Source organism: Thermobia domestica, chromosome 12 (genome assembly GCF_964235325.1).
Source record: "Thermobia domestica chromosome 12, izTheDome1.hap1.1, whole genome shotgun sequence".
Lineage (NCBI taxonomy): Eukaryota > Metazoa > Arthropoda > Insecta > Zygentoma > Lepismatidae > Thermobia > Thermobia domestica.
This window is the reverse complement of record NC_137465.1, coordinates 192,091,717-192,117,349: the sequence shown is the minus strand read 5'-3', so window position 1 is coordinate 192,117,349 and position 25,633 is coordinate 192,091,717. Positions and strand designations below refer to the sequence as shown.

Here is a 25,633-nt window from a genome sequence, read left to right as displayed (position 1 = left end):
ATATCATTTTACATAAGATACCGTTATTACGACTCACTTATCTGCTTTCGATTTCGAGCCATTTTGAAAATCGGTATTAATTTTCGCGTTTCTAAATGGCTGCAAACGGAAAGCCACTAGGTGACTTGTGAGAACGGTATCTCACGCAAAATAATATTGTCTAGGGCGCTCTTGTTCCATATTTCAATTATCTTTTATCTATTTGAAGATATCACATAATTACTGTAAAATTAGTGGTATTTTAATTTCGCCGGGATGAAGACTCTTAATCCCCAACCCTCTCCATCTCCGCACCCTTGCACCTCTAGGAGGTGAAATGGGGTGACATAAAAATTAATCGGAAACGACCGATATTTGTAACCAATCCATGAGGTCGCTGAGATAAATAGTGACACTCTTTAAGTGCAAGATCAGCCCCACTGGCATGAGAGTAAGAAGGGGGATATCGAGAGCGACTAACATTGTGTCCTATCCATAGCTTTTGGTGTCGCTGATAAGAAGAGTGACACTTTTGATGCCGTTTACAAGTGCATGTTCAGCCGTATTGGAATAGGGATGAAAAGGCAACTTCTGCTGCTGTTTGTAATCGCATTATGGGAAAACGTCTGACTCGTCGTTTGAAATGAATTTTGAACCATAGTACTTTCCTGAAGTTGGATTTTTATCACGCTACTTCGATTAATGGGGACAAGGGAGTTCTAACATTTATGCCAAATATACAGTAGATTAAGGACTTTTATCGTTGCACTTTACTTAAAACGCGTATCTTAAAGGGCAGGAGAAGTTCAAACATTTTCCATACACCTATTTTCGTCGGGTATTTCAGCCAGTGTATTTATATACACCTACATGAAAGCAGAGCTTAAATGTACACTCATGTCCAAAATGATTGTCACATATCTATAACTGTCTTCTTGTAAGAATATAATTTGATAATGATTTTGCAGGGTACTTTTAATACTGATACTATGTGTATAATCAGGAAAAGCTTATTTGTGGTAAATTTCATAGGAAAAGAATTATAAATACGAACATTAGAATGAGTAAAACAAAATGTTGCTAAATGGACAAGAAAGTTTTATTTTCGTTTTATTGTTCTTATTTACTGCTCTCTTGACATGAAATTTGCCACATACATGTCTTTGTCGATTATAGACATACTAACATTAGTATATAAGAAATACCGGGCGAATTCGTTATTAAATTATATTCCTACAACAACGTATTTATAGACATGCGACAATAATTTTGGACATGAGTGTACATTTAAAAAACATCTGAAGATATGAATTAATTAAATATTATACTTAAAAAATGAACAATTGAGTAATCGCTTCGTTCAAACTGAACATGTATAGCTATAGAGGCCTAAAGCATAATTTTTCGAAGAACGTGCATTAGTCTTTCCTATACATGCGGTAGTTACAGAAAAGAGTGCTGAAATGAAACTCTGCGAATATAATTGTCGTTAAGCAATGTATTGCAAGCGAAATTTAAGACCTTAGCCTTAGATTCAATTAATTGCAATCTGCAGGGGCTGTGAGGAAAGACGCATCGGTAAAATTTTCAATATTATCATTACAACATGAGAGGAAAAACTTACCTTATGTTCTAATTTTTGTAGGACATTAGGAATGTTTTCTCCTTAGCTTGCAGTGATAAAATAGTAATTTTTACTAATTTGTCTTTTGTCACGAGCCGCCATTGTTATAAACATGGTAATTTTAGTTAGAAAATATAGTTCCTAATTTCCAGAGAAAAATGAGGGGTTTTTAACTGTGATGATACTCTCTTTTTCATTCAGAATAAAATATTGATGATAAGAATTAGCAAATAAAGAAATATTATGACACAAATACATACTTCTCATACTTGGGGCACATACTCTTAAAATCCTAATAACGGTGCACGTAATACTAAAAGCAGCATATATTCCTAATAATGTTGTGAGAAACTGTTTTAGATTTCTAGAAAACATGCTTTTAAAATAGAGAAACAATTAACTTTACCAGAATAACATTAAATACTTGATTTTTTAGTTCGCAGATCCAATTAGATTTCGCTATTGATTTACTTTATACTAACGCCATCTGTTAGACAATGCTATAACTGATTTGAAGCATGTACCTAGCTCTCGAAATAACGTTGTTTATCTGCGTTGTCTCTGAGCTAATAGTCTAATACTATTATGCAAAATGCATTACAGAAATAATCTTATACTCATCCATTTGACTGTCGTAGTTTTTATATAATTTAATTACTAATGCGTTTTGTCTTTCATGAGAGAATGTACAGCATTATCTGTTCCAAATGCACTTAATAGAGGAGATTACGAGTTAGATCTGCATGTAGCAATTGAAATTGGGTATTTGCAATGATCGTTGCCTAGGAGAGAAGACGAGGCGGGAAATAAGATTTTCTCGTCTCGTAAGTTTCATTAAAGCTTCGTGTCGTCTTGATTCTCAAAGTTTCTTCCGTCTCGTCTCAATTTTAGAGAAAGCTTTTCTTTTGTAAATTTATGTACAAAATTGATGCTCTGATTTTTCCTATTTAATTTCAAACAGAAATTATCAGAACCCTTTTTCGTCACAAGAGGTACACGAAGGGTGTGATATAATAACTTTCAAACCAAATTCAGGGATAAAAGTGAGGGGGAAGTGGGAAGGATGTCGTTCCCCCACTTTCAAAAAAATATCTATAGCGTCCTTCCACTTAATAAAAAATACAATGGGCAAAGATAGGCACGGGAGACGGCGTGACGTCATCCGTCCCCTTTAACTTTTCAGATCCACTTTTACGCCTGGACCATGTTTACTATGGGACCATATTGTGTAATGACTTGCATGTCTTTAAACATGGATTTTGGCGTCAGAGACCCTGGGTTCGATTCCCGGTAGGAGCTCATGTGATTCGGATTCCACGTTAAGCTGTAGGTCCACGTCTCATATAGCTTCGCTGTTGAAAAGGACGCTAAACTAAAAATCAGATCAAAATTTAAACATCGATAAATGCTCTTCAATTGTGTTCGTACAATTACTTTATCAATTTGTACCTTTTTATACCATAAAGCATGTAACACTAAAACAGTGTTAGAGAGCGCAAACTCGAGTGGACCACTGTTGCTCCTAAGAACCATAAAATTTCTCGTTTCGTTTCGTTTCTAATTTGAAAAGCACTTTCTCATCTCGTCTTCGAGACGAAAAATTTCTAGTCTCTTAAGAGTCTTCATCCCGGCGAAATTAAAATACCGCTAATTTTACATTAACTACGTGATATCTTCAAACAGATAAAAGATAATCGAAATGTGGAACAAGAGCGCCCTAGACAATATCATTTTACATCAGAGACCGTTATCACAACTCACTTATCTGCTTTCGATTTCGAGCCATTTTGATAATCGGCATTTATTTTCGCGTTTCTAAACAGCTGAAAACATAAAGCCACTAGATGACTTGTGATAACGGTACCTCACGCAAAATAATATTGTCTAGGGCGCTCTTGTTCCATATTTCAATTATCTTTTATCTATTTGAAGATATCACATAATTAGTATAAAATTAGCGGTATTTTAATTTCGCCGGGGTGAAGACTTTTAAGCAACAATATTTGCTATTGGTTTCTTCTTGTACTCCTATTGGTAAGCCTAGGAAGATTTAAAGAAGCCTACTGCTTATACTACCTTTAGATTTCCGTACTATGATATAAATAGTTACAAAAAATCTTAGAGGTCTGATATACTTTCAGTTTTCCTGCGCATTTCAACTATGCTAAAGGGAAGGAAGAACGAATTGGGGAACGAAGGAAGCGGCCTCACCCCGGCATCTGCCTCGTGTGAATAAGGAAAACCCAGGAAAACCTCATTCAGGGTGGCTGGCCTGAAAAAAAAGTTTTACACTTTTTCGACCGAGTGGCCCCACCGGGAATCGAAGAAATTGATTTAACGTTTCGAATAGACTGGGTAATTTTTTCAATGTAAACTCCTAATTTACCCCCTTACTTGTTTAGTAACAAACGTATGTATAAAAGAGATATCACATTCTAGAATAAGATTGTCATAACTCTAAAATGCCAATTTCTGTGTCTGAGGAATGTAACGTTATTTCAATATGTATAGTGTTAATTATTGCAGATAAAACTTTTCTAAAATCAAACAAATTACAATTATCACAGATCAAAAATTGATAACAGTTTACGTAAAACCGATTTTGAGCTACGACACTCTTATTCTAGGGGTGATATGATTCAGCTAGTAATGCCTCCAAGTCCACCACTTGGCCAATAGTACTGCAAACTGTTAGTCATTAATGCACTGATGTTTAACCTATAGAATATCACTTATTTCACCTTCCTATCTCTTCTCGTTTCAGAGTAATGGAGCAATCCATTTCATCCACTGGTGACGTCCGGTTGAAGCAGCGGACAGTCGTTGAATTTCTGACTGCGGAAGGTTTGCGCCGACGAACATTCGTCACCGGCGACGAGTAATGGATACACCATTACGACCCGAAAACGATGCGTCAGTAGATGGAGTACCGCCACACGTCCTCTCCACCGCCGAAAAATTCAAAGTTGTCCCATCTGCTGGCAAAGTGTTGTTGACATTCTGCCTCATCCTGCCTATAGTCCAGATCTTGCGCCCTGCGACTTTTGGCCTTTCCTCAAACTTAAGGATCACCTTAAGGACCAACGCTACAGTTGTGACGCGGATGTGGAACCAGCAGTTCGGCAATAGTGTCACTAGCAGGCACCACAATTCTTTGCCGACGGCATGAGAAACCTGTTTCGCAGTGGCGTATTTACGATTTTCTTTCGGGGGGGGCTTTGCTAACTTTCGGGGAGGGCTTTGCCTGAAAATGTGAAAATTCTGCAAGATACTTCATATACTTTACTATAGTAAGTAAGATTTCGGGGGGGCTTAAGCCCGGAAGCCCCCCCCCTAAATACGCCACTGCTGTTTCGCGTTGGCGCAAGTGTGTTGCCCGTGATGGGGCCTATGTTAAAAAAATGATACCATAATTTGTAGCTGACATTGTAAAGCCTTCTACTGATACCTTTATTGGTGTTGTCTATCAAACACAAATAAATGTATCGCCTTGGAGGCATTACTTTTTGAATCGTCCTCGTAATTACATACTATTATAAATTAAGTTTACTGAATAACCTCCATTTGCCAGCCAATTCATACAAAACAAACATGAAACGAATTACAATGAAGCATTACAAATACGGTACGAAACACGAAAAAGATTTATTCCTATCGTTTCTATTTTTAGACTGGAATGTGTGCTATAAAAGCAAACATAAAGATAAGAAAAGAATGCAAGTTGAAAAAAGAAGAAATTTTAATGACAATATCTCATTTAAGAGAATCTTTAAGAACTATGACATCACTCTTACAATGTGAGCTATTGTCTTTTAGCTTCAATAAACAGTGTTTAATGGAGACAAATATCTTCAACCATACCAAAGTACAATGTGCATTGCAATTCTAATCAATTCCTTTTTCCAGGTATGTAAAACCACTACCATTTTCTCGTGCAGAAAATGCCATTATGGAAGCCAAGGTACTGCATAGAAGAATAAAAAAAATAAAGTAACTTTTCTGCTAGAAGATGATACATTTATGAGACTAGATTACAATTTATTTTTTTCTGCTTTATTTCATTTATATAATTAAAATATTATTTTTCTATTTCATTGAATTTATATAATTAATTTATATTTTCTGTTTCATTAAGTTCATATGTAATACTCATAATTAACTCATTATTTATTGATTTTAATTACTGCTTAATGTTTACGTAATTAAACTGTCATTTCCGATTTTCTTATTGAAATCTACTTATATAATAATTTGGTTGTATTGTTGATCAAATGTATATAATTAAATTGTTATTATTTTGTTTTATTGTACCTTGAAATTATTATACATCTGTATAATAGCTTATTGTTCTATTTACTGAATTATATTATTGAAGATTTATTGTCTTACAATTTTATTAAATTTACGTAATTTCATTATTATTTTTCTGTTTTTACTCAATTTTCATAATTAAAATCATTACTTTATTTTATTAAATTTATGTAATTTTAATCGCTATCAGTAATAGAATAAAAGAGGGTCCAAATCGGAAGTATAAGAAGGAAAGGGCACTGAGAATATGCGTATTTTAGTCATGAATATGTATGAGGATTTCTCCTTACTTCAGTTCAAATCTTTTCTTCTCACAGGAAATAGGCCCGACATAATTTCACTGGCTTACTAAAAGCTTAAGTGGGACCGCGGTGGCTCAGTGATAGAGTGCTCACCTCTGATGTATGGGGTCCTTAGCTTTTGATTCTCGCTCACGCCAAGTTAATCTTGTGGTGGACAAATACCGTGCGTGGGTTTTCTTGGGGGCTTTCCCGTTTCCTCCCACTTTCTTCATTCCACCATTTCATTCATTTCTCACCATCATCCTTGAGCCTTGCCGGCATAATCGTGGGACGTAAAACTTGAAGACTTCATTTCAGTTCATTTTTAAAAGCTTTAATGAGTTCTTAGTGGTGGGACGAAGCGTTCTTCATGTAATATGTATTTCGATCGCACAACTTTGCTCATTAAAATCAGCATTCTGGCGATTTAGCAGCGAGGCAACAACGTCAACCACGCATTATCTTCAACTGATGATAAATTGACTGAAAAGGATATGATTAGAATTTAGTTGAATACTTTTATCATTTGCTCGGTGAGAGACTGCCATCTTTCTTCCTCTTTCTCTCTCTCTCTCTCTCTCTCTCTCTTTTTTTTTTTTTTTAAATAGGTATTATCTTCTTACCTCAACTATAGGTTAGTAGGTAACATGGAAATTTTAAAATTCTTCTCTCCCTAGAGAAAGGTCTTTTATCCTTTGATAAAGTCTCTTCTTTGTAACTGCATCTAGATATTCTGTCGTTGGTCTTCCTCTTTAGTGTTGTAAATAGAAAAAAAACCGTTCGTATTTTTTCAGAAATGTACGTTTTTTTTTAGAAAAAAAAACATTGCCTCTCGTTTTTTTTCTAAATTTCGTTTTTTTTTCAAATAGTCATTTCTAATGCATCGTACGTCTATTTAAGTATTAAATATTTTTATGTAGGTATAATCACCGTAAAATGCAACATAAATTAAACGCTAGATACTGATACGCTACAAATATTTTACAATTTACATGAATGCCATACCTATTAACAATTCGGGTTTCAGCAGTTTTCATCAATATCAACTAAGAAATAAATGTAGAAATGAAATTTTGTTTTTTCGTGAAAGCAGGCCTTTAATAAGTACGAAAATAATGTCACGAACAGTATAAAATTCAAATAACTTGTCTAAAGGTAAAAACTAATACTAATTTGCCTAATAGTATTTTTCTAAATGTCATGTATAAATAATTTGTCGACTAGATATATATGATATGCAGAGCCGGCTCTACAATATATGCAACACGTGCATTTGCGTGGAGCGGTAAGTTTGGATGGTCCGGTAAAATCTGTCATAAGTATATTATTTAAATTAAATATTTCTTGTTGGAAACAGACTTCATGATGATGGTAGTTACATTTACTAAGCTGACCTTCTATTTGAATACTACATTCATAAATTATGTTTAGTTTGCATTTGGTCAAGGCCACATGGACAATGCTAAAGCAAATGGTTAAATAAATCCCAGCATAAATTGCTTGATTGTTGCCAAATGCAAAAATTCAGTTTTCGAATAGTAGTGAATATCTGTTCCAGTTAGTAAGGTATCAAGTTTTGATATGACAACTAGTTTGTTTTTGTCAGAAACAAGTTCCTTATCATTGAATATAGAAACAAGTTTTTTTTAAAATAATGTTAACAGATATTGAAGGGAAATTAAGAAATAAAGATAAAAGAACTAGTTGCACTGGAATTGCAAACTGATACATTGAGATTGAAGCTCGATAGTGAATTCTATAAAAAGGATTACTATTTTTCCTCTGCAGGTGTGTTTGCTTTATCTTTCACTAACGTAATAGATTAATATTTAAAAAAAAAAAGACATAACGGTATTGCATTTTTAGTAAGTATTTAAGTCTTTCTGAGTGCAACTGCACTTACCCTCACCTTTGTTGTTCATGCTGGAGTAGCATACTTAAAATCATGACTTTTAAGATTTGTTCTTTCTGGAGAAAGAGGGAGGCGGCAAATTATGCCATTGCATGGGGCGACAAATTGACTAGGACCGGCCCTGATGACATGTATATAAAAGACATGAATATAGGATGACACAATTTGAAGTAATGCAGGGTGTTTCAAAATTAATATTTGGGTTCTGAAACTTTGTAGTATCTATTACAATTAACTTACAATTATAAATATTATATCAAATGAAAGAGCAACTCAAACAGTTTTGTACGCACGCATGTACATACATTGTTTCTTCGTCTGCCGTTAGAAAGAGCAAGCAGAAAAGATGTAGACTAGAGAGCAGAAAGTTTTTTTGTGTTTTAATAAAGACTGAATCTGTACAGTGCAACGGTCTGTGTGAAGAATATTAAGGAGACGCTTGCAACTACGTCCTTATCGTTTGCAGTTGCTACAGGTCTAAAGCCTACAGACTACGGGTTACGTGCCAATTTCGCAAGTGAAATATTGCTGCATAACAATGAAGATTTTCTGGATCGTGTAGTCTTTAGTGATAAATAGACATTTCACCTAAGACATAATGTGAACACTCATAATGTTTGTATCTGGCCGTCAGCAAATCCTCAGGAGATGGTACACTTGAAATGAGACCCCTAAATTGAATGTGTTTTGTGCCATATGGCGGAAAGTTTATGGGCCTTTCTCGCCTATCGACTAGATGTGTACCGTGTGACAAATGAATCTCACATTGAACACTTGTAGCAAATACTGTTTGAGGTGCTCTTTTACTTGATGCATTGCTTATAATTGTACGTAAAATGTAATAAGTACTACGAAGACTTAAAACCCCAAAATTCATTTTGAAAACCCTGCATTTCTCACCAACAGTGTTGGAACTAAGATGTAAAACGGAGAGATAATTTTCCTTATAAAGTTATTGTTTACAACAACTGTATTATTATTAGTCGAGACTATAACTACAACAACAACACGAGTTAGTAGTCAAAAAAATGTAATTAAATGTATACTCGGTGGCCCAGGTAGCCAAAGTGGCACACACGGGTGTGTCATTTGTTCAATCCGCTCCTGTGTGGACACTAATTAAGATATCGGGATATTATTCTTGCAAGATATGGTTGGACTATAGTTTATCATATTATTGTTTTTTCTGGTGTCGAATTTCCTTCTCAAATTTCACCCGTCAAAAATTCGAGAATTTTCTAATTTCGAATTTCCTTTACTTCTTTTTTCCCTGTAGCTTCCTTCGTTGTAGAAAGACATCCTTAAGACTTGCCAGGTAGATACCTCGGATGGATACCTAACTGTTGACATCAATTAGACGGGCCTGCGCGCAGTGTTGCCAATTAGGGAAATTAAAATTTTCCTAAATTTGGGGAAAATATTAGAAACTTTGTTTATAAATCCGTACCTATACGTCTGAGTGTAAGTCAACTTACGTCAATCGAACATTTGTCCTTACTTAACAAACGCAAGTACAGATCGTTACAATGGGGTAATTAGGAAACGCACGAAAAATTCGTATTTAGGTTCTAACCCTTGATTTTTCTAGTTTTTCCCTACTTTTCTGTTTACAGTAATATATTTTTGGTAATTAGAAGTTTTGTTCCTTAAATATCGTCGTGTACCAATATTTAATTTAAGATAGTTTGCGTCTGTCTGGTAGCAGTGTTACCAGCTACAGAAAATTTTAATTCCAGATTTTAGGGGGAAATTTTGGAAAAAAATATATGTTTTGTCTATTATTTCCCTCTTGTTGGCTATATCGGACCAAACGTACCAGTATCTGGAAGTCTCGTCTTTGCTCTACACAACGCATTATAGAAAGTTTCAATAGGATAATTAGGGGAAGTACAGTAGACCTTGTTCTCTAATTGGGAAGATAACTGTGATTTTTTTAAAGGTAGAATGAGATATTTTTTATTGACATGCTTACTTTATTAGATATCGTCACAATACTTGTAGGATATATTAGAGGGATACCAAAGCTTATTTTAAGATAGTTTGTGTGTGTCTGATAGTAGTGTTGCCAGCTAACGAAAATTTTAATTCCAGATTTTAGGGCAAATTTTGGAAAAAAATCCCTTTTTTATTTCTATTATTTTCTACATTCGAACAAACGTACTAGTGTCTAACAGCCTCATCCTTAGCCAACACAGCGCACTATAAAAAGTTTCACTAGAATAATTAGGGGAAAGTACAGTTGAGGTTTATAATAAACCATGTTCTGTAAGTGGTAAGAAAATGGTGAATTTCTGAGGTAAAATGAGATTTTTTAAAAAAATTCATGCTTACTTTGTTATATATCGCCATGATACTTGTAGGATATATTCTTGGAGTACTAAGGGCTATTTTCAGATAGTTTTCGTCTGTCTGATGGCAGTGTTTCCAGCCAAAACAATTAATTCCCGCTTTTAGGTTTAAAATTCGGAAAATTTCCCTTTTCCCCTCTATTATTACCCTCTTACTGACTACATTGAAACAAACGTACCACTACCTGAAAGATTCATCTTTTCCCTACAGAACTCAACATAAAAAGTTTCAATAGGATAATTACAGAAGCTGTAGCCCCGGCATATTTGATTTTTGCTTGTGAGGCGTAAAAAGTGTCAAAATTTCATGTGTATGAAAGATTTTTTTCTTTCCCTCTTTGGATGGAAGCAAGCGACGTCAGGATTTCACTTTACTTTGTCAACACACCAAAGATTTTTTTAGGCGACTTGAACCCATATAGCAGCAGTGGTACTAGATACAAAAAATTTTGAAATTCGGTTAGGGAATTTTTTGTAAATTTTCACCCCTACATTTCCCTCAATAATTTCCCACCCATTGGCAACACTGCAATGCAACTTACACCAAAAGATAGCCACATTCATTTTCTAAAAAACAAGGCCTTAACCATATCAATCGAATGAATGGTTTTTGAGCAATAAGTAACTAACTGGAAATGTAGGAAAACGCCAAAAATGACCTGGGGCCGAAAGGAATAATCACACAATTTTGCTAGTATATAGGTGCAAATAAACAAAAGATTTGTAAGTTACGAGGGCTTCGACTCAAGTTCTGTTGATTATTTCAATAATCTGCGACGTAAATCAGTAAATAATAGTTGGCAGAAAAAAAACAGACATTTGAAAAAAACATGAAAAAGAACGATGTTTTTTATTGAAAAAAAACTTCACAGAAAAAAAACCGTTTTTTTACAACACTATTCCTCTTCCTGGATTTCCTTCTGCTTTTCCCTCTATCAACACCGTGATCCAATCGGAGTGCCGAATAAGATGCCCAAGCATACTGTTTCTTCTTTTTTCTATTATCTTCATGATCTGTCGTCATTCATTGGCTTACTTGAGTACGTCTTCATTCCTTTCCCTTTCGGTCCATGATATGCACAATATTCTGCGTCAACATCACATTTCACATGCTTCCAGCTTGGATATTTCAACTTTTCTCGATGTCCATGTCTCCAAACCGTAAAGCGCCACGATCCATACCAAAGTATTAATTAATAAATCGTTTTCGAGCGTCCAACGACACATTTCTTGATGTTAACAGTCCTCTTTTCCTATTAAATGGTTGTTTAGCCTGTGCTATTCCGTAAGTTACGTCTTTTTCACTTCTTCCGTCCGAGGATATTAGACTTCCTAAATAGATGAACGTCTTAACGTCTTAATTTTTTTTTCAATCTAGTCATATGTTTGCTCCTTCCTGTCCTTCTTTTGTGCACTTTATCACTTTTGTTTTCTTCTTATTTATATTCATTTTGCTTTTTTTTTTTCAGTTGGTCGTTCAAGTTTGAAAGTACTTTCTGCAAGTCATTTTCGTTCCCCGTCAGTGTTATCTCATCAGCAAACCTTATTGTGCTGGAAATGAAAGGGAAATAATCTTATCCAGAAATTGTAGCACGGCTGATTAACAATTATATATGAAAGGACATACCTTTTGCATTCTGAAAATACAAGTATGGTTCATATCGTGCCTCAAGTAACGTGTACAGAAAGAAATGAATCATACAAGGTAAATTATTCACTTCACCAGAAACGTCGGGGTGAAGTGAATGTACATATGGGGTGAAGTGGTGAGAAGAAGTGTCCTTGACATATTGTAAATAACAAGATATAAACTACTATATAATGAGGATACAGCTAATGAAGAACATCTACATGATGTAGACGTACATAAACTATGTTGTAGAAATGCTTAACAAACAAATAGACATACCAACCCGAGATCGTGTCGAAAGTACCATCTCTGGGAGCATTGAGTTGTTTGACCTTAAAAGAAAGAGCATAATGTTTGAGTTCCCAATAGCTCTTGAACCCAGGTTTCTGTTATACAAGACTGTGGTTTGAAGGACAAACGAGAATAGTTAGATGTAAATATGTTCTTTGGTTCATATTGTATACATGGAATGATTAATGATTAATGATACATGGAATGATTAAGAGGACTATTCATATCACCCCAAAATATGTTACTCACTTCACCTCACCTCGTCGTCTTTTTTCAAAACATGTTTTGTATCTTTATATTAGCAATATATTGAGACACACCGTATCTATATACATGAGTACCTAATATTCACCTCATGTTACTCTGGAATTATTGAGTACAACACAATTAAACGGCGTGACAAACATCTTGGCATTTGAAGGCGGCGCTCCAAGTTCCCTTTAAATGCTGATAGCAAATGAGAGGCCAGTGGTATTGCCACGTTTATTTTTTTTACACATCCACGTCTGTTCCCTGTCACCTGATCGTGCTGTAGTTTGTCAGTTTAGCCATAGCCACACCCCTTTACCACTTGGCAACGTCGCGCCAGAGCTGGCGTTTTATTCGTTTAGCTGAAATGCCAAGATGTTTGTCACAGGCTTTAGTTCAGGAAAGAATTGTCCTAGTTTCTTATTGTTCCATATTACAATAGTAACAAAAAGGCTGCAAATCTACTCACCCTCCCTATTGTCCGTGCTAGCTGCATTCAATAATTCGCTCTTGTTAATCGCGACGGGGACATGTAGCCTCGTTGCTGACGTCCCCATTAATCCCCCCTACTCATACTCAGTAATTCGCTCCTCTGTACACTACGTTCTTCGTCAGCTCCAGACTCAATACTACACATACAGGTCAGCGCCGATCATACTTTGTTGCCACATATCATTAACCTTAATTATAATCACTTCACCCCTATGGTCACTTTCCCCCGAATTACACTAACTGTATAAGTATCATACAATTTTAATATTTATCACACAGCTAAACCAATAAGAACCAGATTGACAGATCTAAATAAAGGAAACCCACGTGCATAAGAATAACGTTAAGTTCCTACCATGGACGTCATTTGAGACTGCAGGAAGCTAATTGTCTTCCCTGAGCTTCATATATGTTAATAGTATAATCATATTACTAAAGAAATGGATGGAGTACTTATGTTGATGGAGACTTTTGTCCCCTTTGTCCCCTCCCCCAAGTAGATATGAAAGATATGACATTACTGATCAATCACTCTCTAAAATTACCATTTCCATAAAATTTATTTTGTATCGTACATTTCTGCGAACAGAAAGGTCAAAAGGACAAAACCTTTTCGAAATTGAGTCAAAAGGATGTCAATAATCAGAAATCAAAAAATAAATTTTACAACTCTTGCAGAACAATATCCTTCATGAAACAAAATAGCATAAAAGCGAATATGATTATACATACATACATATGTTTTATTCAAGTAATAAATTAAAAATTACAGGAAAGAAAAAAAAATAAAATTTTGTTTCTCATATTCTAGGTAAAACTATTATAATGTTTAGCCAAGATTTGTATATTTTAGTATTTTTCTTATGAAGTAAACTGATATGTTTTTGTTTGTATCCCTAATTGGTTGGTTTTATGAATACTGTTTTATCACTAGGGAATATATACATACATACATACACATATATGTGCGATCGAAAATATATTTATTACTTGAATAAAACATGTTTGCAATGGGAAAACAGGTATTGTGCAGATTTATGATATAGCTTCAATTAGCATGCAGAAAAGATTACTCAGAAAGGTATTATATAATTCCGTATCAAAATGTACAAAGATAAATTATTATTATTATTATTATTATTATTATTTTATTATTATTATTATTATTATTACTAGAAGCTGAACCTGCGATCTCTACACAGCTCATCATTCACATAAGCCCTATAAGCATGAATTTCCTTGTCATTCTTCACAACATCTGTACGATATAACTCTACAGACATAAGTGAAAAATGTCTTGATAAAAATCTTCAAGGGGTACTATATAGAGGAGAATATTTGATTATTTTTTCAATATCTCGAATCGTTTGCAAGACTGAGCCTACTTCCGGTTGGAAATTTTATTTCATGTACGATCAGTGTTTTCTTTGTTCTTGCATGCAGTAGGCCTATGTAACAAGCAAATACATTACACACAAATTAATTATAATGTCAGTGATATATACCACAGCGATTTATTGAGCAAAACACTCAAAACAATAAAGATTCATCCTAGACTGAAGAAATGGTTATCCTTAGTTTTCCATTATAATTCGGCCATGAAAGAACCGCCTGAGAGATATACAGCCCTTGTATACAAATATGTGGTGTTGGAATGTATAACTCATAGGATACGATGCTTTGCCTTTTTGAAATTTCAGCACTTCCAGTGTACCCCTAAAAATGTAATAAAAAATAACGGTCATCTTTTTTAAATGTCCAATTAGAACTGAACAATTTACACAAAATTTGTAATCGATCAGTGAGAACGGCATATTTCCAGAGCTTATAATTCCCGAGAACTCAGTGTCGAAAGGATTGACCACAAACATATAAACGTCCACAAACATAAACTTTTCTAGCATTTCAATATATAAATTACTATTATTATTTGTTCAGCCCACACTTTCGGCTCACTGAACAAATTTTGCCCAAACCTTCGCTAGGTTTAATTAAAAATTACACTACAATTTAAAATCGTGCAAAATTAAAAAGCTCTAATTGTTTACATTGAACTTCCTTTACTTTTTATTTACTTATTTATTTATTTATTTATTTATTTATTTTAATTTGTCATCAACAATCCCAAACTCCATACTATATTCATGCAATTATTGAAAAATTTCGTTATGCAGGCAAGCGATAGCGCAGGTAACAACATCTGTTAGAGTCAGACAGACAAGCGATAGCACAGGTAACAACATCTGTTAGAGTCAGACAGACAAGCGATAGCACAGGTAACAACATCTGTTAGAGTCAGACAGACAAGCGATAGCACAGGTAACAACATCTGTTAGAGTCAGACAGACAAGCGATAGCACAGGTAACAACATCTGTTAGAATCAGACAGACAAGCGATAGCACAGGTAACAACACCGGTTAGAATCAGACAGACAAGCGATAGCACAGGTAACAATATCTGTTAGAATCAGACAGACAAGCGACAGCCCTGATAACGACATGTATTAGCATCAAGTAGTAAAGAAAGCAATACCAAAGCTACACGAGACATGGACCTATAGCTTAACGTGGAACCCGAATCACATGAGCTCTTACCGGAAATCAAACGCAGATCTCCTGTGCCAAAGCCATGTGTACTAACCATATAACCACAAGGGAATACACTTGTTTTGTATCTTAAAGTGAACACGTTATTCTCCAAGATAAGACAGATTATACTCAAATCGATCCACTTACTACAACGTTTGCTTAAGAAAGAATTTCTGTGCGTAGGATAGGAATCTTATCCTTTCGTTAACAAGTGTGTGCGTATCTTTTTTTGTGTGTGTGTCGTCAATTTAGTGATTGATGAATGTTCACTTCTGTTTACAAATCATTCATTACTCACATACTATGTATGACTAGCAAAATATTCAAGAAAAGTAGTTTGGTTTGCATTACTCTGCTAATCATTTATGTCAGTACAATATGAAAAGCTTTATGTAGGCTATATTATGTATATATATAAAATTATACTTACATTCTGTATTCTTAAATGAATAACATTGTTCTCTCCATGATCACGTACCTGTAAAAGTAGAAAGAAAATATTGTATTTTTGTTAAAAAAAAATAAAGAATATTTAACTTATTTCCAGATGTAACTTTATACAAGCATATTAAAATGCATAGCACATAACATGATAAGGCTTCGATTGTAAAGAGTGTGTTTTTTCTTAAGGCAGGGATGCAAATAAGCAACAATTTTTTACTAGCCCAAGAAAAAATGCTACTGGTCCACATCCGACAACAATCATTTACTTACCTTCGGTATTTTAATAGTGGTATTAAAAACTCGCCCGCACCGATGAACCACTTGCCCCGGGCTAGTGGTTATTTGCAAACCCTGTCTTAAGGTATATTAATCCAAACTGAGCAGAACATGGTCAGAAAAATAGTCACCTTTAATGGAAATGGGATAATTATAAAGACACACTAGACAACACTGTGTGTATAACTTTCTTAACATTTTCGTCTGATATGGAAGGAGATTGCGTTCAACTCCAGGTAAACATATATGTAGTTTGTAAACTACGATTAGCCCTTTTCGCTAGACCTACAGGAAAAACGCATGCCTTTGAAAGGATCACGGGTTCGATTCTGCTGGATGAGCATCGAATGCACTATTACTACTATTCAGATCTCACTTTACAGATGCTGTACTATATAGCTTTTGGCTGCTGAAAAAGAACACAAAATCCAAATCAATCATTTATTCATCTAACTTGCGTTTAATTGAAAAAAAAATATGTAACAGTTCACACTTAAGTCTATGCTCTTGAGGATAAAAGAGACGAACAATTAATGAAATATAATAATTATAAAGGAATTGGTAGAATGAGGATGTGGAAGGAAACGAGAGAACCTCGAGAAAATCTACGGATACAGTGTTGTTCACCACAAATTCACATGGTCTCGGCTCGAACCATGGACTCCTCACACCAGAGACGAGCGCTCAAGTATTGAGCGATTGTACCTCTTCAACGTGTGCGTGGGGTCCATGGTTCGACCCTCGGCCAAATAAGGGGGCGCGGTGGCTCAGTGGTAGAACGTCTACCTCCGATGCTTGGGGTTCCTGGTTCGATCCCAGGTCGCGCCGTGTGAACTTTGTGGTGGACAAACACCGTGCTCGTGGTTCTCAGGGGTTCTCCTGTTTCCTCCCACTTTCTTCATTTCACTCATCTCTCATCATCACCGTCTCCTTTAGCCTAACCGGCATAATCGTGGGACGTTAAACTTAAAAGATTTCATTTCATACCTTCTCTACGTTTAATTGCATAGTAGCCACTTTAATCCGGCATATTCTGGACCACATCCGTACCGGATTATCGAACATCAATATAGTTTTAATGGGGATACTAAAGATAAATCATTCTAGAGAAAATGCAAACGTACATGTAATCCGCTAGAAAACAGGGAACAATGTTTTGGGATGAAAACTGACAATCACGAAGAACATTGATCGAACTAAAGTCGCCTTCACACTAGGATCTTGTGAGCAGTTCTCGTGAGCTGCTCATGTGAACCTGTAATGTGAAGGCATTGACTACTTCCGAGCCGCTCAAAAAATCGGGATACCAAAATGGCAACCATACTAGAGCCAGAAGAAGTTGCAGCTTTAATCTTAGCGAGAAATTGCAATAGAAAATGAAAAGAAGATAAAGAACGATGTGAATTCATCCTATCATATAAATCGATCAAGACTAAAAGAATGTTCATTTCACAGTCTGTTTCCCAAACCAACAGAAGACGAAAGAAAATTTTTCAATTACTTCAATACGTCTATATATTCGTTTGACGAACTGTGTAATAGTATAAAATATGCATTTCATCAGAATGACACCAAAATGAGAAAATTTTCAATATCAAATATAAGTATACACTTTTCTTCATTACAACCGAGTTCACACTCATGTGTGAAGGGTTCTCATAAGACTGCGTGTTATTTTCTTCCCTGACAGTAGTCCGCTCGAGCCTGCTACTGGCGGGGTGATCTTCATAGCAGCTCAGAGCCACAGCTCACTTGCACCGAAGCACGTGTGCGAAGGCGTCCATTTAAGACAATGTAAACCTAGCAGCTGTAGCTCGCGCGAGCGGCTCACAGGATTCTAGTGTGAAGGCTACCAAAAAGCATAGTGGTGCGATTTGGCGGTCAAGGTCAATAAACGCCCGAAAATTTAGTTGTGAAAAAACGCGAGTTAGACAGTATTAAATTTTAGACAGTATTAGTTAGCAGTAGCAGCTCTTGACAAAGTCACATCGATATTTTTTTTCTCTCTCTCTCTCTCTCTTTCTCTCTAGGTTATGCTTTATATAGGCACACAAAACCGAATACAACTTACACGTGTTAGCATAGGCGCCGACTTGAAGAAAATATTGGGGGGACCAAATAATGAATAAATATATAATCATATTCAGCCGTTTTCTATCAACTGCTTGATAAAGACTCCCTTCCTCCCAGATCTCGGTCCGCTGCATCCGCTCCACTGCGAAATTTATAAGCTAAGTCAAATTTGTCTAAAGGCATTAACACAAATTCAAGTTCAAGAAACTTCGCTACACCACATTGATCGTCACTTGTCATATCAGTGTTGTCATAGTGTTGGTTGAAGCTTCAGTGCTCTATTAAACACCGTTTTGAAAACGACGCTTTCTATCGAGTTGAGGTGATTTTGAGTTTTACGTCCCGTTCAGCAGCGACGCTATATGAGACGTGGACCTACTGATTAACGTGGAATCCGAAGCACATGTGCTCCCGCCGGGAATCGAAACGCTTTGTATCGAATAAAAAGGCTGTTCCTAATATTGAATTAAAGGCAAGACGAAATTTACGACAGAAATTCTTGCTCCTCTTTGTTAATTCTTCCTCAACTGAATTATATTGGGGGGGGGGGGCGAGGACCCCATCTTTAAATATTGGGCAGGCAGAAGTGCCCTCCCCCCAAACTCGGCGCCTATGCGTGTTAGTACACATTAGGGTTTATTCCCTTAACTCGTATCGATACAGTTTATTTTTCTAAAATAGGGACTAAACTAATAATAAACCTCATAAAATATATATTTTTCGTCTAAAAGCACTGTTAAAAGTAACGAAACACGTCATTTATGTAACAATGCAGTTTGAGATGCACTCAATTGCTAATTTAAAAAAAAATTAAAAAGAATATCACACTTCTAAATTTAGCATACATTCATAACAGCATATAATGGATCAAATCCAGTGAGACAACGCACAGTACACTTCAGGCGCCATCCACACAACAGCCAGCTCATAAATAAACACTTAGGTAACACATATATAACCACTAGCAAACGCATACACACACACATACAATAGCACACAGAGAGACTATTCGAATATAACTAATCAATTTTGACGTCAGTGTTGCCAACAAGTTGATACAAAAAGGCGCTAAATAGGAGATGAAATGACTCCAATTTTGGTTGAAAAGTCGCTAAAAAATTTTTCGTGGAGTTTTGCCTCCTTATATATATATATATATATATATATATATATATATATATATATATATATATATATATATATATATATATATATATATATATGTGTGTGTGTGTGTGTGTGTGTATTAAAGACGTGATCAATTCAAGCCAGAGTACTATATACGCTAAATGAACGTATATGAAAGACTCATATACAGGGCCGGTGCAAAGGTGCACGTGCACCTCCCCCCCCCTTCGTTGTAAATATACACTACCTAAAGTGAGAAGGTAGCAGTGAAAATAACAACACTTTCCAAAAATTTCTGCTGTCATATTTCCCTGTGGGCTTGGAACAAAGGGAAGTTTTGCAAAATCGATAGTTTAAGTCAATTTTCTAAAAGTTGAAAGAAAAGGATTTACGGAGAACAGACACTTAGTATTTCCAGGGCATTTCCTCACTCACACTACAGATGCCTAAAGGCATTTAAAAAATTCCAACTCAATTCAAATGTACTGGTAGTTATTGGTACATTCCGCCTCAGAAAATCTTAGATCCGACCCTGTTCATATATAACTAACAATAATTTCACTATATATATATATATAACTTTATGATCCATTTTGCTTCAACAAAATCAAAAATAAGATGAGAAAAACAAACAAAATTCAAGGTTTTGGAAAAATCTTACTTCAGTTCTACTCACGCTTCTACAGATAATCTGTTTGCTATTGGGAATGTATTATTTGTGCCTCTAAACAGAAGCTCTGTAAGCTAAAGGACATTAAAAGCTGGAGTTCGTTCCCGTTAGAAGGTAAGAGATAACAGCAATCAAAGCGGGAATATAGAGATAAATCTTACGTACTTTCCCAGCTCGTCAACATCTGCACTGATTCAAATAAACAAAAGAAAAATAAACATATATCTGAACTGATTCGAGCTACTAGTACTTATTTTATGATAAGTTGTTTGCAGTACAAAAGTCGCTAGATTTGTAAATAAGTCGCCAAATCGTCATTCCAAAATCACCAAAAAAGTCGCTAATCGGAAAAATTATTTTTTGTCGCTATCCTGGAATGCGAATCCCCTAGATTTAGCGACTTTTCCCCCAAATTGGCAACACTGTTTGACGTGGTGAGTGACTCGGTCGCTTGTTACATGTTCTTCCCCTTCTCCCATTTTCCTTGTTCTCCCATTCCACTAGTCGCATGAGTTGGGTCGAACACCGTTAAACAGGGTTTCCAACACCTTGTTTTTCATACACACTTTTTTTTTTTCGAAGAAGATAAGGCTATATACAGTGTTCCCAAATAAAAATAGTCGAAATAAGGGATGGGTTGACGTATTTCAATAAGTATTAGGGAGGGCAGGGGTGTAGCCAAGGGGGGGCCCATCGGGGCCGGGCCCCCCCAAATGGTTTCCTGGCCCCCCTAAATGACCAGCTTTTAAAACATCATAGTAAAATTATCTCGCTTCATTCATTTAAAAGTAACGAATTATATTGACAATTAATAATTTATGGTAAAATAGTATGGAGAAATATTGTTTTTTCCATACCGATCGAAAAATAGTATAGTTTCTCTTCCTTATACCGATCGAAAAATAGAATACTTTTTTTTTTGTGACAGCAGATTACACAATTTACTGCGATTTATATGCTTTAACAAGTATATTTTGATATGCTTCAACAATTGTTTTAAAAGACATAGAGGATGGAAAATTTGGTGAGAAACAATGTCTTTATTCAATTTGGATTTCATTCGCTCTCTTTTTTATTTCTACTCAGTGTAATAATATATATATATATATATATATATATATATATATATATTTAGTCACGAATAATAAATATTTTTGTCAGGAAACCGTAAAGAAATTAAGTGAAATTTCAAAGAAAATCAATCTTGTGTAGATAGGTTCTGTATACAAGGTCTTAAATTTAAAGGTAACCAAGAAAAGTTTTGTTGCTTTTTCACCCACCACCTTCGAACATCGATATGTCACCTAACCTGGAAGATCAAAAATAGTCTCCATCAGCATCGACGACCTTCTGAAATCGTTCTGCAAGGCCATGGAATCCATCGCGGTAGAACTTGGTGGGCCGTGAAACGAAGAAAGTATCAGGTGCATTTTGGACTTTTACTAGGGATTTGAACTGGCGTCCTCTAAGGTGATTGTTCAAAGAATGGAACAGGTGATAATCGGACGGTGCAATACCCGGGGAATATAGTGGTTGCAATATTGTTTCCCATCCAAGGCGGAAAATGGTGTCCTGAGTCATCTTAACCACGTGGGACTTAGCGTTGTCCCGTAAACGAGGACCCATTTGCAATTCTGAAGTGATGGCTCCAGAGTTTTGAGTTTTTGTTGAGCACAGCTCAACTGCTAACACTACACAGTTACATTGATACTCTGACCAGCTGGTAGCAGTTCCCGATGCACGATGCACCAAACACACGGAAGGACCTTATTCTGGTACAGTGCTGGTTTCGGCTGTTTTGAAATCGGTTCATGGGATGCTAACCAATGATGACGGCGCCGTGGAGCTTCGTATAGGACACACTTTTTATCACATGTCAACACCCTGTCCAGAAATGACTCCGAAACAGTAAATAAACACAGGCGACTGCCGCGTTTACTTCTGGCCCGGAGTCAAAATATGTGAGACCCATTGACCCAACTTGTTTTGCTTCCCAAGTTGATGGATGTGCTGCCGAATGGTTTCTCCACACACTGAATTGCAGTCCCAGTTCCCCTTTGTACATGTGTTGGTCTTCCGGCACGTGATGTTTTCGGGTGTTTCGTCATCGTCCTTAAACTTGTTAAACCATGGCTGCAATGTTCGCGTCGTCACGACACCCTCACAAAGGCCTGGCATATCTTCTGACCCGCTACAGCGGCGTTTGACCTCCATTTGAACTCGTTCAGCATACATGCTCTTATGACGCTCTGTGGATGTCCCATGTTCCCTCTGTCTTTACGCAAGTTCACGGTGTGTCTGAATTGCCACAACCAGGTAGTATGTTGGATATACCCACACCAACAACTGACGTTCGCCTTATCTCCACTCGCATTCAACTCACGGTGTGAGGTCCAACAGACCTCCCCGAAAAGGGACAGAACTTTCTTGGTTACCTTTATAGTTATACACAAAAGTATAGCGTTTGGTCCCGGGCAGTAGTTCTTGATTAAGCATGATAAAAACTATCTTGAATATAATTTATGGATAATAATAATAATAATAATAATAATAATAATAATAATAATAATAATAATAATAATAATAATAATAATAATAATAATAATAATAATAAGCTAAAATAGTGTTTTTAGTTTTCCAGAAGAAAACCAAAATTTTCCTTTCTTTCAGGCCTCAAAAACACTAGCAGCAACAATTTTTTTTGGCTTTGTACATTGTAGCTGGCCCCCCCTCAAAAACCACGGGCCCCCCCTACACAAACCTGCTGGCTACACCCCTGAGGGAGGGGTTTTGATAAACATGATCTAGTGGTGAAAAAATGAGCCAGGCATCAAATACAAAGAGTAATCATTTTAGACTGAAAGAAATACAAAAGTATGAACTAATACAAAGAGTTATTATAAGAAGAAATAGGTAAATCTTACTTTGAAAAATTGGATTTAGGATACTTAAACTTTCTTCAAAATATTATATTTCACGCTTGACTTAACGCACTTATAACCTTTTTCAAGTTTGGATTTTTCTTTAAATTGTCGAAAAACTTATTGCAGCTTGAAGTCGAAGAGTTGATTGCTATTGTAAGTTCAGCTTTCATCAACTAATCAGAACATCTATTTCTTGTGTCAGCCCATTTCAAATTCATATGTGAGAAAACTCCTTCCACAAATGAATTTGACGGTGGGATGCTTAGAAAACAGGAGACGACCTTAAATAAATTTGGCACTCAGAGTTTTTCTGGAATAGCATTTACGATTTACTCTCCACACATGTGAAGACCAGGGTTGTAGTGTTTAAAACAAAATGTTTAAAACAAATTATTAAAACCGGTTTTAAACAATTGATTTTGTTTAAAACAAATTTTGTATATGTTTTAAATATTTTGTTTTAAACACGTGTATTTTTTAAGACTTGTTTTAAACACATTTTTATTTTTATTATATTTTATTTTTGAAAAAAAAAACTTCCAAACAAACAAACAAAAAAATATCAAAAGCACTTCCCATTCAGAAAACTATTTTCTTCCCATGTGAATATTTTGGTTTCTCGTGGCTACAGCAGGTCAATGTGGAGATCTACAATTTATAGTGTCTCTTTTTCCCCTTACTTTTAACGTATATTGTATTGTTTAAATGCTTCTCAGTTAATTTGCGAGAAAGTGTTGTAGTCGAAGGTTGGACTACTTGTAGAACCAACATTAAAAAATAAATAAAATAATTATCATGGAAACAAATTTTTGTGTTGCATTCAGAAAACAAACAAAAGGTTATTTGCTAAATTACGGTTCTGAAATTGAATTATCACAGGCATTCGTTGATACAGTACATGTTGGTTCTCACATCTCCGTACAACTTGGAATCGTTTAAAATGAGTTTTATGAAAAAAAAAAAAAAAAAGGACATCATTTGGAGCAAATTTATTAAAGGAACTCAAACTCCATCAGATAAGAAAACGACCATACGAGCTCGTTCCAAAACGCGTAAGAAAGAAATGGTTGTTTTAGTTCAAATAATGAGAAATCATTATGAAAAATGCAATGCTGTGAGAAAACTGGAAAGCCAAACAAATGGTAAAAGTGTTGATCCGAACATTGCTTCTGATGATTCTAACGTCAGTGAAGTGGTTGAGATACAACTGGAAACTTCAGATAAGAATTAATTTTGTATCAACAATATCTTTTTCATTATACTATAAAAATTTTATTTAATTCCTCTTTCCCACATCACTTCTAAATTTTCTTTACAACTTTACACTTTCGCATAGCTTGTATGAATGGAACAGGCGAGAAAGCGCAAGGTATGGCAGTCGCTCGTCTACCTAACCATTAAAGCGTGATAGTTATTGTAACATCAGTGCCGAACATCAGTGGCTGGACAATTTGATCTCAATTTGTGCACCACATTGAGCGCAATTTTCGGCGTTTTAACATTAAATTTTGAGGGTAGAGGACAGTGGCGGATCCAGGGGGAGGGGCAATCGGGGCAATTGCCCCCCAGAAGAGGAAACTTTTTTATTTTATATATAAATAAAACCCATCCCAGAGTTTGGAGCAAGCGTCCTGGATCCGCCCCTGGTAGAGGCAAGAGACGTCGGAATTTGCTGTACAGATTTTGACTGCGACCCGACGTAAAATTTCAAAATTAGTGGTTCGGATCCAACATTAAACAAAATGCCCTGTCTTATATAGCCTTGCTACTGATGCAAGACTGCAATCAATCAAACTAAACATACTAATTTTATGCGTTTCGAACAAACTTAGGTTGCAGGATAAATTTGGCTCCAACTCAGTTTCCGCAAAATATTTTTAGATATGATATGGGGCGTTCAGAGCACAAGGGATCCAAGTCCATTTTCAGAAAGGTTCACCTTTGCTCAACAAACGTAGTATCTTCGTAGCCAAGGGTACGAAATAAATTAGACAAAAGTCATGTGAAAGGATGCAGATTAGAGGTCCATAGGACAACCGCTAGACAAGGGCATTGATCGAATGGGGGAGTAGGGCTAATTTCACCCTCCTTGCTCATAAATTTAAGATATTAACATTATATTGTGTACGCTCCGCATGAAAATGATTTACAAGTTAGGGTAGAGTGTGTCCAAAAGAATACACTGACGGAAAACGTCATATTTTCACAACCACGAATCCGAGATGAAAGAAAGAAAAAATACATGACAAGATGCAATCTAGAGTTTTATATAATTGTCGCTAGAGACGAGTGTTAGTTTAGAGGTCATCCGCCCCTTATCCTGAATTTTAGATTTTGGGGGCAGTAATGCAAATTTAGAAACCTTTTGCTGAGTGAAGTCCAACATTAAAAAAATGAAGTCTTTACTCCTAA

At 35.7% G+C, this 25,633-nt stretch overlaps 1 protein-coding gene and 1 non-coding gene across 2 annotated transcripts in view; one reads left to right on the top strand and one right to left on the bottom strand.

The window, feature by feature from the left end:
* The window catches only part of Octbeta2R (Octopamine beta2 receptor), a 393,700-nt gene that overhangs the window by 232,888 nt on the left and 135,179 nt on the right, over positions 1 to 25,633 (bottom strand). The window lies entirely within an intron of this gene.
* TRNAR-CCG (transfer RNA arginine (anticodon CCG)) lies at positions 17,183 to 17,254 on the top strand. The gene has a single exon. It is a non-coding gene; the product is annotated as a tRNA-Arg (tRNA).